The sequence below is a fragment of the Heterodontus francisci genome, chromosome 2 (assembly GCF_036365525.1).
Source record: "Heterodontus francisci isolate sHetFra1 chromosome 2, sHetFra1.hap1, whole genome shotgun sequence".
Lineage (NCBI taxonomy): Eukaryota > Metazoa > Chordata > Chondrichthyes > Heterodontiformes > Heterodontidae > Heterodontus > Heterodontus francisci.
Genome location: NC_090372.1, coordinates 193,933,324 through 193,950,556, shown reverse-complemented (window position 1 = coordinate 193,950,556; position 17,233 = coordinate 193,933,324). Strand labels below are relative to the sequence as shown.

At 45.3% G+C, this 17,233-nt stretch overlaps 1 protein-coding gene across 6 annotated transcripts in view; it reads right to left on the bottom strand.

Annotated features, from left to right (window-relative positions):
* Nucleotides 1-17,233, bottom strand: part of ncapg2 (non-SMC condensin II complex, subunit G2) — a 159,137-nt gene that overhangs the window by 128,777 nt on the left and 13,127 nt on the right. For 3 of the 6 annotated variants that reach the window (XR_010969404.1, XM_068014998.1, XM_068015002.1), the window contains exon 1: nucleotides 836-1,187. The exons of 1 other annotated variant lie outside the window; for it this stretch is intronic. The gene's annotated coding sequence lies outside the window, so the exon portion shown is untranslated. Of the gene's footprint in view, nucleotides 1-835; nucleotides 1,188-17,233 lie in introns of those variants that run through there. 2 more of the 6 variants (XM_068014999.1, XM_068015000.1) reach the window with 2 other exon arrangements.

The window sequence follows — 17,233 nt, the reverse complement described above, 5'->3', positions numbered from 1 at the left end:
GGACAAAAGCAGAGGCTATCCCACTTTGGCAGGCGGCAGGACACTAAGGTGGTATTTTGCTGCAGGCAGACAATTAACAGGCTGCTGCAGAGCTGCCATTCAATTGAGGATGACAACCGCCCCCAGATCTGCTGGCCCACTCAGAGGGTTGCCAGCTCAGCAGCACCGCTATTAGCGGCGGCCACTGCTGAAGCTGCAGACTGACAGCACCTCACTGGTGAGGTTTTGGGGGGGAAGCCAGGGTCTGCAATTGGGTGGTGGTTTGCGTGCATTGGTGGTGCCATTGCCACAAGGGCAGCTATTGCCATCAGGGACCCCCTCCTTGAGTCAGAGTGCCCATAAAGGAAGATAGCCCCAGTGACCAGCTCGGAGCCTGCCAGGGTTTAGCTTGCTGTCTTCACGCGGCGGCAGGCCATCCCAACATGGGGAACATGCCCTCAGGGATGGGAAGTGGCCATTAATTGGCTGCTTAATTGGCTCAATTGGTCACCAGTGGCCAGCAGAGCCACCAGGCTCCTTGCCGCTGACAATATGCAATAGCGATATGAGGACATCAGACTCCCCTCCCAACACCTTCCCCCGCCATATTGCCAGCCTGCCACCCTCATTGTCCCCAATGGGTTGGGAAAATTCAGCTCTCAGTCCCTAGCCTTATTCAAGATCCATCTTTAGTTGTGGGACACAAATCCTGGCTTTGGCTAACACAGGTGGCACCTGCTGCATGACAGGAAAGCTGCCCACTCGAAAACTGCAAATCGCCCGATATACATCGACACACAAAAATTCTTAAGAAGTAATCTGAACTAAGCGCAATCCAAGTTATAAGAAGAGCCACCTCACAGTCGTACAGGCTTCAAACGAGTTGCTGCCCTCTGTTACTCCTGCAGGTTGTTCCGGTTCCCTGTGACAGCTCGGTACACAACAGCCACTCCCGCCTCAGCCAGCTCCTTTCTTTCGATGGAGCAAAAAAGCTCCAGGCCCGCATCCGCAGTCAGTTACACACTGCTTGACCGCTCGAGATTGCTACTACTCCTCCTACCTGGGAATAAAGAGCGGAAACCGCAAGCCCTTTGTTTTTTTTAATATTCCCGCTTGCTCCACAACACAGCAACTGCAGAGAGAAGCCGATCAAAAACCCGCGCGCTTTCCCAGCCAGGCCGATCGTACTGTGCATGCGCGCGTTCAAACCATGGCGCGCGGCTGGCAGGCAGGAGGCTCCTCCTCTAATGGCCACCCGGCCGGGAGGCGGCTCCGCCCCTAACGGACACCCGGCCGCGAGACTCCGGCGGCCATCTTGGGCAAGGAATGCTGGAAAGTCTTCAGCTGGTGGGCTGGGCAGCATCTGTGATCTTAGGGGTCACGGTCTGAAGATAAGGAGTTGGCCGCTTAGGACTGAGATGAGACAAAGTTCTTCAATCAAAGGGTTGTGAATATTCGGAATTGTTTACTCCAGAAAGTTATGGATGCCCAGTCATTGAGCATATTGAAGTCAGAGGTCTGTAGATTTTGAGGTACTACGAACTTTGAGGGATATGAGGATGGTGCAGGAAATTGGAGTTGAGATAGAGGATGAAATAGTGCCATACGACAACATCAACTTATATTTGTATGGCATCTTTTATATAATAAAACACCCTAAGGCTCTTCACAGGAACATTATGAAACAAAATATGACACCAAGCCACATAAGTAGATGGATGAAGGATGAAATGAAATTGTGAAGCAGGACAGCTCTGAGATAGAATCGGTGCTGCTGAAGGGAAAGGTTGAGAGTGTACATGTGGTGGCACATGGCACCATGTGGATCTCAGAATGCGGCAAGAACAGCAGTTCAAAGAACATCTCGGAGATAACTGTAATCGTGGGTGGATTCGAAAAATTAAGGGTGGACTTTTAATTGAAATGGAGTTCAAGACAGTTGCAGAGGAAGTAGCTGTGGCTGTTAATGTGTCTTTTGGTGAATACCTGATCTAACATGAGAACGGAAATAGAAAGCAATGAAGGTGAACAATATAAAAAAGACATGTGGCAGTGCATTAAACACTAATACAAAAGCAAAATACTGCAGAAGCTGGAAATCAAATAAAAACAGAAAATGCTGCAAATACTCAGCAGATCTGCAGCATCTGTGGAGAGAAACAGAGTTAATGTTTCAGGTGGATGACCCTTCATCAGAACTGGGAAAAGTTAGAAATATAATAGGTTCCCCTCCCCTCTCCTTTCAGCATTCCAAAGTGATTGTTCCCTTTGTGACACCCTGGTCCACTCCTCAGTTACCTCCAACACCCCATCCCCTTCCTCTTCTCATGGTGCCTTTCCATGCAAGTGCAGGAGATGCAACACCTGCCCTTTCACCTCCTCTTTCCTCACCATGCAAGGCCCCAAACACTTCTTCCATGTGAAACAGAGATTTATGTGTACTTTTCTCAGTTTAGTATACTATATTCACTGCTCATAATGCAGTCTGCTCTACACTGGGGAGACCAATAGTGACCACTTTGCGAAACACGTCCATTCAGTCAACAAACATGACCCCAAGCTTCTAGTGGCCTGCCATTTTAATTCTCCACCTTTCTGTTACGCTGACATCTCTCTCCTCAGCCTATTGTAGTGTTCTAATGAAGCTCAACATACACGTGAAGAACAGCACCGCATCTTTCTATTAGGCACTTTTACAGCCTTATGAACTCAACATTGAATTCAACAATTTCAGACAGTAATCTCTGCCCCCATTTTGTTTCCTTGTTTCAGTTGTTCAGCATGTTTCAGTCTTAATCTTGTTTTGTTTTGCTTTTGCACGGCAGCTGTTCATTATTCTGCCATTCACACCTCCCCTGAACACATCTTTTGTCTCTTGTCCCATTATTATTCCCCTTGGCTCTGCCACACCTACTGTTTTGTCATTTAATGTCTCTCCTCTTCCGCCCTTTCGCAGACCTTTCCCTTTTGTTCTTTTTTCACCATCCCTCATTTTACCTAATTTTATTTTATTTGTTTGGGAGATTTGGGCGTCGCTGGCTATGCCAGCATTTATTGCCCATCTCTAACTGCCCTTGAGTAGGTGACAGTGAGCTGCCTTCTTGAACCGCTGCAGTCCTTGGGGTGTAGGTACACTAACAGTGCTGTTAGGAAGGGAGTTCCAGGCTTTTGACCCAGCAATAATCAAACCCTATTACATTTCTGACTTTTTCCGGTTCTGATGAAGTGTCATCAACCTGAAATGTTGTTTCTCTCTCCACAGATACTGCTGGACCTGCTGAATATTTCTAGCATTTTCTGTTTTTATTTCAGAGTTGAATGACCTCAGGTTTATGGAGGGTAGAATGGGGAAGACCTGCCAGGAGTGAGTTGGAAGAGTCAAGTCTAGAAGTAACAAGGCATGAATGAGGATTTCAGTGGCAGATGAGCTGAGACAAGGGTGCAGTCATATGATGTTAAAGAGGTTAAAGTCTTAGTGATGCGTGAATATGTGGTCAGAAACTCATCTCAGAGTCAAATATGACACCAAGATTGTGAACAGGCTGGTTTAGTCTCAGACAGTTGCCAGGGAGAGGGATGGCGTCGGTAACTAGGGAATGGAGTTTGGGGTGGGGGCTGTAAACATTGGCTTCAGTCTTTTCAATATTTAATTGGAGAAAAATACTGCTTATCCTGTACTGGATGTCAGATAAGCAGTCTGATAATTTTGCAGCAAAGGAGGAGTCATGAGAGGTGATGAGTTAAAGCTGGGTGTCGTCCATGTACATGTGAAAACTAACACTGTGTTTTCAGATGATGTCGCCAAGGAGTAGCATGTAGATGAGAAATAGGAGAGGGCCAAGGCTAGATCCTTGGGGGACACCAGAGGTAATGGTGGGGGAGTGGAAAGAGAAGCCATTGCAAGTGATAGATAGGTGAGAGCAGTCCCAACGATAAGAGGTGTTGGAGGAGGATGGTGTGGGTAACTACGTCAGAGGTCCTGCACCCTCTTACAGGGACTCTCCATTGCTGTGCTTGTCTCCACCATGTGCTCCACACTTGTCATGTGTGAGTCACCATGTGACAACCCAAATACCTGTTTTTGCAGTCCCACTAAGGTGTGCTTACTGGGCTTGTGGAGGGTTGTTACGATCCTGTTGGGGACCGTTAGCTTTTAAAAAGAGAAAACGTCGAATTCTCCATTGTTACTGAAAGAATTATGCCATAAGATTTCACGTTTTAAACAAAAACTTTACAAGAGTTAAACGAAGAAAAACATCACCAACAACACTACAACATGAGACATTTATGTTTTCCACTTAAAATCTTCCAAAACACTCCCCTTTGACGTTTACTTCCACTCCAAAAGTTTCCATGCACATTATAGGATCTTGGTGGTTTGTTCACTTCTGGAACCAATCCACAGTGTACCACAGCTGTTAAGAATTCACTTTGATTAGATTAGATTAGATTAGAGATACAGCACTGAAACAGGCCATTCGGCCCACCGAGTCTGTGCCGAACATCAGCCACCCATTTATACTAATCCTACACTAATCCCATATTCCTACCAAACATCCCCACCTGTTCCTATATTTCCCTACCACCTACCTATACTAGTGACAATTTATAATGGCCAATTTACCTATCAACCTGCAAGTCTTTTGGCTTGTGGGAGGAAACCGGAGCACCCGGAGAAAACCCACGCAGACACAGGGAGAACTTGCAAACTCCACACAGGCAGTACCAGGAATCGAACCCGGGTCCCTGGAGCTGTGAGGCTGCGGTGCTAACCACTGCGCCACTGTGCCGCCCTTTGATTCCTTAGTTTCTCAGTTATCTTTCGAGGTATGAGATCACCTCCTGAATCTGGATGTCCCAGCTTGAGCACGGGCCTGCCTCAAATCAGAAACACCCCTGGTTGCAAATGGCCCATTGCTCCTAAATCTAGCTGATTTTCAAAAGCCAATTCATTGTCTGAAGCCAACAGCTTGTCCAAAAGCCAACTGACTGACTGTGTCAGCAAGCTCCCAAAAAAAACCTGACCCAAAAGTCATCTCCCGAGCAACATCTATCTCCATAACAATGTGGTAAGCATAATAATTTAAGCTAATTACCTACCCAACTCCCAAAACATCTCTTTGATTTCTGATATCCACATGAATAATTGATATTGCAACCAATGACAGAACAAACTCTCTTAGACTTTCTGGTTCCATCTGCCCAACTAAACAAGGCTACTGGTGGTTTTATGGCTCTTACTCTCTAACTCTGTCTCTGTAAGCACTCATGGAGAGATTTTTGAACTTTAAATCTTGGGTGGTATGCAACCTTTTGAAATTCGTACAACTACACACTTAATTTCCCAAAACTAAAGTGACCTCTAAAATTTTAATACAAACCATGAGCCAGGTGATTGTACCAGGATGCACTTGAGTCCTGTGACAGTGCATCCTCAGAGTGAGTGACCTGCTCTGAGAGAGATTAAAAATATGAATTCGAACTGACAAGGTGAAAGGGTTCTAAGTTATCATTGTGGACAAATTCTTGGAACGTATGCAAGATGGTTTTCTAGAGCAGTACATTGAGGAACCAACCAGGGAATGGGCTATTTTAGATCTAGTATTGTACAGGCGCTAATTAATAATCTTGTTGCAAAAGAGCCGTTAGGAAAGAGTGACCATAATATGATAGAATTTTACATTAAGTTTGATAGTGATGTAGTTCAATCAGAAACTAGGATCTTAAATCTAAGCAAAGGAAACTATGAAGATATGAAGGGCAAATTGGCTATGGTCGATTGGGAAACTATGTCAAAAGGTATGATGGTAGACAGGCAATGGCTGACATTTAAAGATCTAATACATAGTTTACAACAAAAATATATTCCTTTAATGCACAAAAAACCAGGAAGGAAAGTGTTCCAACTGTGGCTAACAAAATAAATCAAGGATTGTAATCAAGCAAAGGAAGAGGCATATAAAATTGCCCAAAAAATGGTAAGTCTGAGGGTTGGAAGCATTTCAGAATTATGCAAAGGAAAACCAAGAAAAAAATTAAGAAAGTGAAAATAGAATATGAAGTAAACTAGCGAGAAACATCAAAACAACTGTAGATGCTTCTATAGGTATGTAAAAAGGAAAAGATTAGCAAAGACCAATGTGGGTCCATTACAAGCGGAGTCAGGAGAATTTATAGTGGGGAATAAGGAAATGGCAGAGAAACTAAACAAATACTTTGTATTAAAAACCTCCCAGAAATAATGGAGAATCAAGGGACTAGTGTTAATGAAAAACTGCAAGATATTATTGGTAAAAAAAAAGTACGAGAGAAATTAATGGGGCTTAAAGTAGATAAATCCCCTGAACCTGATGATCCACATCCCAGAGTGTTGAAAGAGGTGGCTGTGGATTTAGTGGATGCATTGGTGGTTATCTTCCAAATTCTATAGACCGTGGAATGATTCCTGCAGATTGGAAGGTAACAAATGTAACCTCACTATTTAAGAAAGGAGGGAGAGAGAAAACAGGGAACTATAGACCTGTTAGCCTAACATCAGTCATAGGGAAAATGCTAGAATCTATAATAAAGAATGCGATAACAGGTCACTTAGAAAAAATGGTAGAATTTGGCAGAGTGAACATGGATTTATGAAAGGGAAATCATGTTTAACAAACCTGTTGGAGTATTTTGAGGATGTAACTAGCTGAATAGATAAGGGGAACCGGTGGATGTGGTATATTTAGATTTTCAGATAGCTTTTGATAAGGTCCCACACAAGAGGTTAGTAAACAAAACTGGAGCACATGGGATGGGGGGAATATACTGGCATGGATTGAAAACTGGCTAACGGACAGAAAACAGAGTAGGAATAAATGGGTCATTTTCAGATTGGCAGGCTGTGACTAGTTCCACAGGGACCAGTGCTTGGGATCCAGCTATTCACAATCTATATCAATGATTTGGATGCGGGGATTAAATGTAATATTTCCAAGTTTGCAGATGACAAAAAACTAGCTGGAAGTGTGAGTTGTGAGGAGGATGCTTCAAGGGGATTTGGAGAAGCTACGCGAGTGGGCAAAAATTTGGCAGATGGAATACAATGTGGAGAAATGTGAGGTTATCCACTTTAGTAGGAAAAACAGAAATACAGAGTATTTCTTAAATGGCGAGAGGCTGGGAAGTTTTGAATTTCAAAGTGTCTTGGGTGTCCTTGTTCATGAGTCACTGAAAGCTAACATGCAGATACAGCAAGCAATTAAGAAGGCAAATGATATGTTGGCCTTAATTACAAGAGGATTTGAGTACAGGAGTAAAGATGTCTTGTTGCAATTATATAGAGCCTTGGTGAGACCACATCTGGAGTATTGTGTTCAGTTTTGGTCTCGTTGCCTAAGGAAAAATATACTTGCCATAGAAGAGTGGAACGAAGGTTCACCAAACTAATTCCTGGGATGGAGGGATTGTCCTATGAGGAAGATTAAATAGACTGGGCCTTTATTCTCTGGAGTTTAGAAGAATGAGAAGTGATCTCATTCAAACATACAAAATTCTTAAAGAGCTCAACAGGGTTGATGCAGGAAGGATGTTTCCCCTGACTGGGGAGTCCAGAACCAGGGGACACAGTCTCAGAACAAGGGGCAGGCCATTTATGACTGAGATTAGGAGGATTTTCTTCACTCGGAGGGTGGTGAATCTTTGGAATTCTCATGCCGCAGAGGACTGTGGAGACTCAGTCGTTGAGTATGTTCAAGACTGAGATCGATATATTTCTACATATTAAAAACATCTGGGTTACGGGGATAGTGCAGGAAAGTGGTGTTGAAATAGAAGATCAGTCATAATCTCATTGAACGGCCGAGCGGGCTCAAAAGGCTGAATGGCCTACTCTTCCTATTTCTTATAGAGTTTTACAGCACAGAAACAGGCCCTTCGGCCCATGTGCCATATGGCTGTGATATTTAATTCTATCACAAGGTAAGTAGGAGAACCTCATCTCTCCATCTCCGATGGCTTGGCATGCCAAGACCCAGCTTATCTCCAGCGCCACCTCCCCTGCAATTGTCAAAGTGAAGATCTCTGATTCTCTACCTCTCCCTGGTGTCTGTATCTCTCCTGCAAAAAGAGAAAGAAGAAATCTATGAGTATGGGACGTGGAATGTTTTGACAGGATGGAAGGACAACATTTTTCAAGGGCCACTGTGAGGGATGGGTATAAGTGGTGACTGGTCAGGTGAGGAGGTGTCTTAACAGAGAGGGATGGGTGAAACTGCAAGGTGTGTTAGTATGAGGAGTGATGTGCAGGAGAAGGCATGGGAAGGCAGAGTGAGAGGGTTTGTACTTGAATGTGCCATGCCACTTACCTTTCCTGCCCTGTTTAGGTCATTGAACCTCTTGCAGCACGGTATCTAGGAACAAGGCACCATACTGCTGTACTGCTGCTGCTGACCTCCTCTGTCACTTCCAATCACTCCTGCTTGTTTTTGGAGGCAGCCTTCTTCCTCCCATCTCCGAAGAAGAGAATCTCCCTGAGGGCCCTTACAGCCTGTAGCATCATGTCCAGAGATGCATTGCTGAAACTACGTGCTCCCTTGCCATATTTGAACCTCCATTTCTGCAGTTTCTGTCTAAAGAGCTTGACTATGCTTCAAGTCTGAGCCTCATAGGGTCCCTTTTAAACAGTTCAGCTGAATTAAACTGATGCGGGTCCACTCTCTCCAATTGGTTGGGAAACTGGAAGACAGATGTAAATGCAGTGGCTGGTTAAAAAGCCACTGAGAAACAAGCTGCTGAAATTTCTGTATCTTTGAAGCAACGACCCCTGCTGCAGGCAGGGCTGAAAATTAAAAATTCACCCCAAAATTTCTGGCAGGTCATCAACCTGAAGCATTGGGTGGAATCTTATTGGCCCCCCGGAGGCAGGACTAGGAGCAAGATTTGAAAATAGCGTGTCGGGTCAGCTCCCCAACGTGTTCCCTCTTCTGAGCGATCTTGCCGGAGGCAGGGTCAACAGGGCAGCGGCAGATAGCCAATTAAGGGAACAATTTGGGGCAAGTTGCAGATACCATCAGGATTATCCCAATGTTGGGCAGGAGCCCCACTGAGGCCAGAGACTGGCAGGGTCCGGAAGGCAGCCTTGCAGGCTGGTGTGGAGAGAGGGTCATCGATGTCTCCAATCACCCCCATCCCAGAGCCGCTGGGATGCGAAGGCCACAGCCGTGGCTACAAGAAATCCTATGAAGCAGTCCCGCTCTACAACGATGGCCTGAGAGTTGTGGCCATTCTTTAGTTTTACATTTTCAGAAGGCTTCAGAGAGTGACTCCATTTTGAGGTGCTCTTGCAGTCCCCTACTTGCCTCAGCAGCACCCACCTCTCCTGGTGGGACAGTCAGCCATCCAGAGCTTCAGGCCCTCTAATTGCTTCTCCCACTCAGGAACACACCCACTGTCCTTAATTGGAAGGTGAATGCGGAGACGGCCTCTTAATTAGTCACCTGCTGGAAAATTCACCCTGTTGGCGCACCTCTAGCTGGACCTAGAAATGGTCCCAACACCTGCAAATATTCTGAGAGCAGAGGATAATGCCTGTTAACTCTGTTTTTCTCTGCAGTGCTGATGCCTCACCTGCTGAGGTATTTGCAGTATTTTCCATTTTTATATGTCCAACCAGAGATGGCAGCTCAATCTCCAATTCACCTAGGTTCGCAAGTTATTCAGTGAGATTTAAGGTACACAAATACCCTGGGTGTTATTTCAGGATCCTAGCTTTTGAACTTCTGCCCTATTATCAGTATTCATGTCATCATATTGTTTAAAAATGGTTCAGGAAACTCACATTTAGCGTATTATGTGGTTTATGTGCTGTTAAAGCACTCAAGGCATTTCACCAAACTGACAGTTTTGCTGATCTGTCTGCCCTGAGGGGGCTTTTTTGCATAGGAATCCCACTCACCTTGTGGCACTGTTTGGGAATTGGCTGATTTTACTCAAAGTGTCAGTTTATGATCCATATGGTCATGGGTTCAAGTCCTGCTGCAGAGATTGAGCACATAATCTAGGCTGATACTTAACTGCAATGCTGAGCAAGTGCTTTACTATTGCAGTAGCTATCTTTCGGATGAGATGTTAAACCCATTTGCCCCCTCATGCGGATGTAAAAGTTCTCATTGTACTATTCAAAATAGAGCCAGTGGAGTTCTCCCTGGTGCCCTGACAAATATCTATTCCTCAACCAACATCATTAAAACAGATTATCTGGTCATTAAATAACAGAAAATGCTGGAAATACTCAACAGCTCAGGCAGCATCTGTGGAGAGAGAAACAGAGTTAATATTTCAGGTCAGAACAGACAAAGTGTCTTGAGTACATTAATGGCCTCCTTTTCCTTTTTGGCCTCCTTGTCTCGAAAGTTAATGGGTAAGCGCCTAGAGGTGGACAGTGGTTTGTGGAGCAGCGCCTGGAGTGGCTATAAAGGCCAATTCTAGAGTGACAGACTCTTCCACAGGTGCTGCAGGTAAAGTTGGTTGTTGGGGCTGTTACACAGTTGGCTCTCTCCTTACACTGCTGTCTCTTTTCCTGCCAAATGCTGAGTCTCTTCAACTCACCTCTTTTCAGCCCCGCCTCGATCGCTGGCAACTGGCTCCCACAACTTGTGGCCAGTGTTGCAGGACTTCATGTCACGTCTGCAAATATCTTTAAAGCAGAGACATGGACAGCCAGTGGGTCTGATACCAGTGACGAGCTCGCTGTACAAAACGTCCTTGGAGATCCTGCCATCTTTCATGCGGCTCACATGGCCAAGCCATCTCAAGCGCCGCCGGCTCAGTAGGGTGTATATGATGGGGATGTTGGCTGCCTCGAGGACTTCTGCGTTGGAGATACTCCTGCCACCTGATGCCAAGGATTCTCCGGAGACAGCGAAGATGGAATGCATTAAGACGTCACTCTTGGCTGACATACGTTGTCCAGGCCTCGCTGACGTGCAGCAAGGTACTGAGGACACAGGCTTGAAACACTCAGACTTTTGTGTTCCGTGTCAGTGCGCCATTTTCCCACACCCTCTTGGCCAGTCTGGACATAGCAGCAGATGCCTTTCCCATGTGCTTGTTGATTTCTGCATCAAGAGACAGGTTACTGGTGATAGTTGAGCCTAGGTAGGTGAACTCTTGAACCACTTCCAGAGTGAGGTCGCTGATATTGATGGATGGAGCATTTCTGACGTCCTGTCCCATGATGATCGTTTTCTTGAAACTGATGGTTCGGCCAAATGGCCTATAAGCAGCATAATACGCTAAATGTCAGTTTCCTCAATCTTCTTTATAAATCAGAACTGGAAGGTGTAAGAGTTGGAAGCTTTTAAACAAGTGCAGAGCATTTGGTGCATGGATTTAAGGTAAGGGGCAGGAGGTTTAGAGGGGATTTGAGGAAAAAGATTTTCACCCAGAGGGTGGTTGGAATCTGAAACACACTGCCTGATGGGGTGGTAGAGGCAGGAACCCTCACAGCATTTAAGAAGTATTTAGATGTGCACTTGAAATGCCATAGCATACAAGGCTATGGGCCAAGTGCTGGAAAATGGGATTAGAATAGATAGGTGCTTGATGGTCGGCACAGACACGATGGGCTGAAGGGCTTGTTTCTGTGCTGTATAACTGTATGACTCTAGAGCCAGGATAAAATGGCAGGGGTGGGGTTGCGGAAGTGTGCACCCACTATATTGGATCCATCTTCTCTGTAGGCATCTGTAGTGGAGGCCGAAACTATTTAATGTAATTAATAACTTGGGTAATTAAGGTTCCAAAGCCAATTATGTAGGTATGAGGGGAGAAATGGCTTAAGGTAAATTGGGTAAACTGACTAAAGGTATAGCAGTAAATGAACAGTGGGAAACCTTTAAAGAAACAATTTAAAATGTTCAACAAAAATACATTCCATTGAAAGCAAAAACTCAAAGAAAGAACCATCTGTGGCACACTCAGGAAGTTAAGGATAGTATTAAATTAAAAGAAGAGGCTTACAATATTACAAAAAAAAAGAGTAGCAAGTCTGAGGATTGGGAGTGTTTTAGAAACCAGTAAAGGGCCGCCAAAAAGTTGATAAAAAAAAGAAAAAATATAATATGAGAGTAAACTAGCCAGTAATATAAGAGCAGATTGTAAGAGCATTTATAGGTATAGAAAAAGGAAGAACATTAGAACATTACAGCGCAGTACAGGCCCTTCGGCCCTCGATGTTGCGCCGACCTGTGAAACCATCTGACCTACACTATTCCATTATCATCCATATGTCTATCCAATGACCACTTAAATGCCCTTAAAGTGGCGAGTCTACTACTGTTGCAGGCAGGGCGTTCCACGCCCCTACTACTCTCTGAGTAAAGAAACTACCTCTGACATCTGTCCTATATCTATCACTCCTCAACTTAAAGCTATGTCCCCTCGTGTTTGCCATCACCATCCGAGGAAAAAGACTCTCACTATCCACCCTATCTAACCCTCTGATTATCTTGTATGTCTCTATTAAGTCACCTCTCCTCCTCCTTCTCTCCAACGAAAACAACCTCAAGTCCCTCAGCCTTTCCTCGTAAGACCTTCCCTCCAAACCAGGCAACATCCTAGTAAATCTCCTCTGCACCCTTTCCAAAGCTTCCACATCCTTCCTATAATGCGGTGACCAGAACTGCACGCAATACTCCAGGTGCGGCCTCACCAGAGTTTTGTACAGCTGCAGCATGACCTCGTGGCTCCGAAACTCGATCCCCCTACTAATAAAAGCTAACACACCATATGCCTTCTTAACAGCCCTATTAACCTGGGTAGCAACTTTCAGGGATTTATGTACCTGGACACCAAGATCTCTCTGTTCATCTACACTACCAAGAATCTTCCCATTAGCCCAGTACTCTGCATTCCTGTTACTCCTTCCAAAGTGAATCACCTCACACTTTTCCGCATTAAACTCCATTTGCCATCTCTCAGCCCAGCTCTGCAGCCTATCTATGTCCCTCTGTACCCTACAACATCCTTCGGCACTATCCACAACTCCACCGACCTTAGTGTCATCCGCAAATTTACTAACCCACCCTTCTACACCCTCATCCAGGTCATTTATAAAAATGACAAACAGCAGTGGCCCCAAAACAGATCCTTGCGGTACACCACTAGTAACTAAACTCCAGGATGAACATTTGCCATCAACCACCACCCTCTGTCTTCTTTCAGCTAGCCAATTTCTGATCCAAAGCTCTAAATCACCTTCAACCCCATACTTCCGTATTTTCTGCAATAGCCTACCGTGGGGAACCTTATCAAACACCTTACTGAAATCCATATACACCACATCCACTGCTTTACCCTCATCCACCTGTTTGATCACCTTCTCGAAAAACTCAATAAGGTTTGTGAGGCACGACCTACCCTTCACAAAACCGTGCTGACTATCGCTAATGAACTTATTCTTTTCAAGATGATTATAAATCCTTTCTCTTATAACCTTTTCCAACATTTTACCCACAACCGAAGTAAGGCTCACAGGTCTATAATTACCAGGGCTGTCTCTACGCCCCTTCTTGAACAAGGGGACAACATTTGCTATCCTCCAGTCTTCCGGCACTATTCCTGTCGACAATGACGACATAAAGATCAAGGACAAAGGCTCTGCAATCTCCTCCCTGGCTTCCCAGAGAATCCTAGGATAAATCCCATCTGGCCCGGGGGACTTATCTATTTTCACACTTACCAAAATTGCTAACACCTCCTCCTTGTGAACCTCAATCCCATCTAGCCTAGTAGTCTGAATCTCAGTATTCTCCTCGACAACATTTTCTTTCTCTACTGTAAATACTGACGAAAAATATTCATTTAACGCTTCCCCTATCTCCTCTGATTCCACACACAACTTCCCACTACTATCCTTGATTGGCCCTAATCTAACTCTAGTCATTCTTTTATTCCTGATATACCTATAGAAAGCCTTAGGGTTTTCCTTGATCCTATCCGCCAATGACTTCTCGTGTCCTCTCCTTGCTCTTCTTAGCTCTCCCTTTAGATCATTCCTGGCTAGCTCGTAACTCTCAAGCGCCCTAACTGAGACTTCATGTCTCATCCTAACATAAGCCTTCTTCTTCCTCTTGACAAGCGCTTCAACTTCTTTAGTAAACCACGGCTCCCTCGCTCGACAACTTCCTCCCTGCCTGACAGGTACATACTTATCAAGGACACGCAGTAGCTGCTCCTTGAATAAGCTCCACATTTCGATTGTGCCCATCCCCTGCAGTTTCCTTCCCCATCCTACGCATCCTAAATCTTGCCTAATCGCATCATAATTTCCTTTCCCCCAGCTATAATTCTTGCCCTGCGGTATATACCTGTCCCTGCCCATCGCTAAGGTAAACCTAACCGAATTGTGATCACTATCACCAAAGTGCTCACCTACATCTAAATCTAACACCTGGCCGGGTTCATTACCCAGTACCAAATCCAAGGTGGCATCGCCCCTGGTTGGCCTGTCTACATACTGTGTCAGAAAACCCTCCTGCACACACTGGACAAAAACTGACCCATCTAAAGTACTCGAACTATAGTATTTCCAGTCAATATTTGGAAAGTTAAAGTCCCCCATAACAACTACCCTGTTACTCTCGAGAATCATCTTCGCTATCCTTTCCTCTACATCTCTGGAACTATTCGGAGGTCTATAGAAAACTCCCAACAGGGTGACCTCTCCTCTCCTGTTTCTAACCTCGGCCCATACTACCTCAGTAGACGAGTCCTCAAACGTCCTTTCTGCCGCTGTAATACTCTCCTTGATTAACAATGCCACACCCCCCCCCCCTCTTTTACCATCTTCTCTGTTCTTACTGAAACATCTAAATCCCGGAACCTGCAACATCCATTCCTGCCCCTGCTCTACCCATGTCTCCGAAATGGCCACAACATCGAGATCCCAGGTACCAACCCATGCTGCAAGCTCACCCACCTTATTCCGGATGCTCCTGACATTGAAGTAGATACACTTTAAACCAAGTTCTTGCTTGCCAGTGCCCTCTTGCGTCCTTGTAACCTTATCCCTGACCTCACTACTCTCAACATCCTGTACACTGGAACTACAATTTAGGTTCCCATTCCCCTGCTGAATTAGTTTAAACCCCCCCGAAGAGCACTAGCAAATCTCCCCCCCAAGATATTGGTACCCCTCTGGTTCAGGTGAAGACCATCCTGTTTGTAGAGGTCCCACCTACCCCAGAAAGAGCCCCAATTATCCAGGAAACCAAAACCCTCCCTGCTACACCATCCCTGCAGCCACGTGTTCAACTCCTCTCTCTCCCTATTCCTCGCTTCGCTAGCACGTGGCACGGGCAACAACCCAGAGATAACAACTCTGGTTGTTCTCGCTCTAAGCTTCCACCCTAGCTCCCTGAATTTCTGCCTTAAATCCCCATCTCTCTTCCTACCTATGTCGTTGGTGCCTATGTGGACCATGACTTGGGGCTGCTCCCCCTCCCCCTTAAGGATCCCAAAAACACGATCCGAGACATCACGAACCCTGGCACCTGGGAGGCAACACACCAACCATGAGTCTCTCTCGTTCCCACAGAACCTCCTATCTGTTCCCCTAACTATAGAGTACCCAATGACTAATGCCCTGCTCCTCTTCCCCCTTCCCTTCTGAGCAACAGAGACAGACTCTGTGCCAGAGACCTGTACCCCATTGCTTACCCCTAGTAAGTCGTCCCCCGCAACAGTATCCAAAACGGTATACCTGTTGTTGAGGGAAACGGCCACGGGGATCCCTGCACTGCCTGCTGGTTCCCTCTCCTTCCCCTGACGGTAACCCATCTACCTACTTCTTTTACCTGAGGTGTGACTACCTCCCCATAACTCCTCTCAATAACCCCCTCCGCCTCCCGAATGATCCGAAGTTCATCCAGCTCCAGCTCCAGTTCCCTAACGCGGTTCTCGAGGAGCTGGAGTTGGGTGCACATCCGCAGATGCAGTCAGCAGGGACACTCTTGGCGACCCTTACCTCCCACATTCTGCAGGAGGAACATACAACTGCGTTAACCTCCATTCCCAGTATTCTAAATTCCCAACAAATCTACTGGAAAACCAAAAAAAAAAGTCAAAACTTGTTAGCTTAGCAATCCGACGGACAGAACTTTTTAAATAAAAAGCTTACCTTATCAACACACCAGAGTCCTTTTTTTTTTGGTTAGAGGAGGAGGGTGGGTGGGAGACACTACACGTGTAGTGTCTCGGGTACAGCCATCGCCAAATATATAGTTTTTACTTACCCAGCAGTCCCCTGGTCCTCCGAAAACAAAAGGGAATTAACTTTAACTTACACTGAAACTGACCTCCCAGCTACAAGTTCACTCCGCACCTCCGCTTCTGTCAAAGCTGCTGCACCAAAAGAAATTGATTTTAAACCGCCCAAATATATAGTTTTTACTTACCCAGCAGTCCCCTGGTCCTCCGAAAACAAAAGGGAATTAACTTTAACTTACACTGAAACTGACCTCCCAGCTGCAAGTTCGCTCCGCACCTCCGCTTCTGTCAAAGCTGCTGCACCAAAAGAAATTGATTTTAAACCGCCCAAATATATAGTTTTTACTTACCCAGCAGTCCCCTGGTCCTCCGAAAACAAAAGGGAATTAACTTTAACTTACATTGAAACGGACCTCCCAGCTGCAAGTTCGCTCCGCACCTCCGCTTCTGTCAAAGCTGCTGCAGAGTAGTAGCTAAAGTAAATGTTGGCCCCTTTGAAGCAGAGACAGGAGAAATAATCATGGGGAATGAGGAAATGGCAGAGGCATTGAACAAGTATTTTGTGTCTGTCTTCACAGTACAAGACAGAAGTTTTATACCACAAATAGACAGTAATCTAGGGACTAAAAAGAATGAGGAACTTAAGGAAATTAATATCAGCAGAGAAAAAGTATTGGTGAAACTTAAGGGACTAAAATCTGACAAATCTCCAGGACCTGATGGCTTACACCCTAGGGTTCTAAAAGACATAGCTGCAGAGATAGTGGATGCGTTGCTATAATTTTCCAAAATTCCTTAGATTCGGGAATGATCCCATCAGATTGGAAGTAGGCAATTTTTACACTGCTTTTCAAGAAAGGAGAAAGAGAGAAAACAGGGAACTACAGGCCAGTTAGCCTAACATCAGTCGTTGGGAAAAAGCTGGAATCTATTATTAAGGAAGTCTTAACAATGTTCGAATCAGACTGTGCTTTTCTAAGTGCAAGTCAACATCGTTTTACTAAAGGGA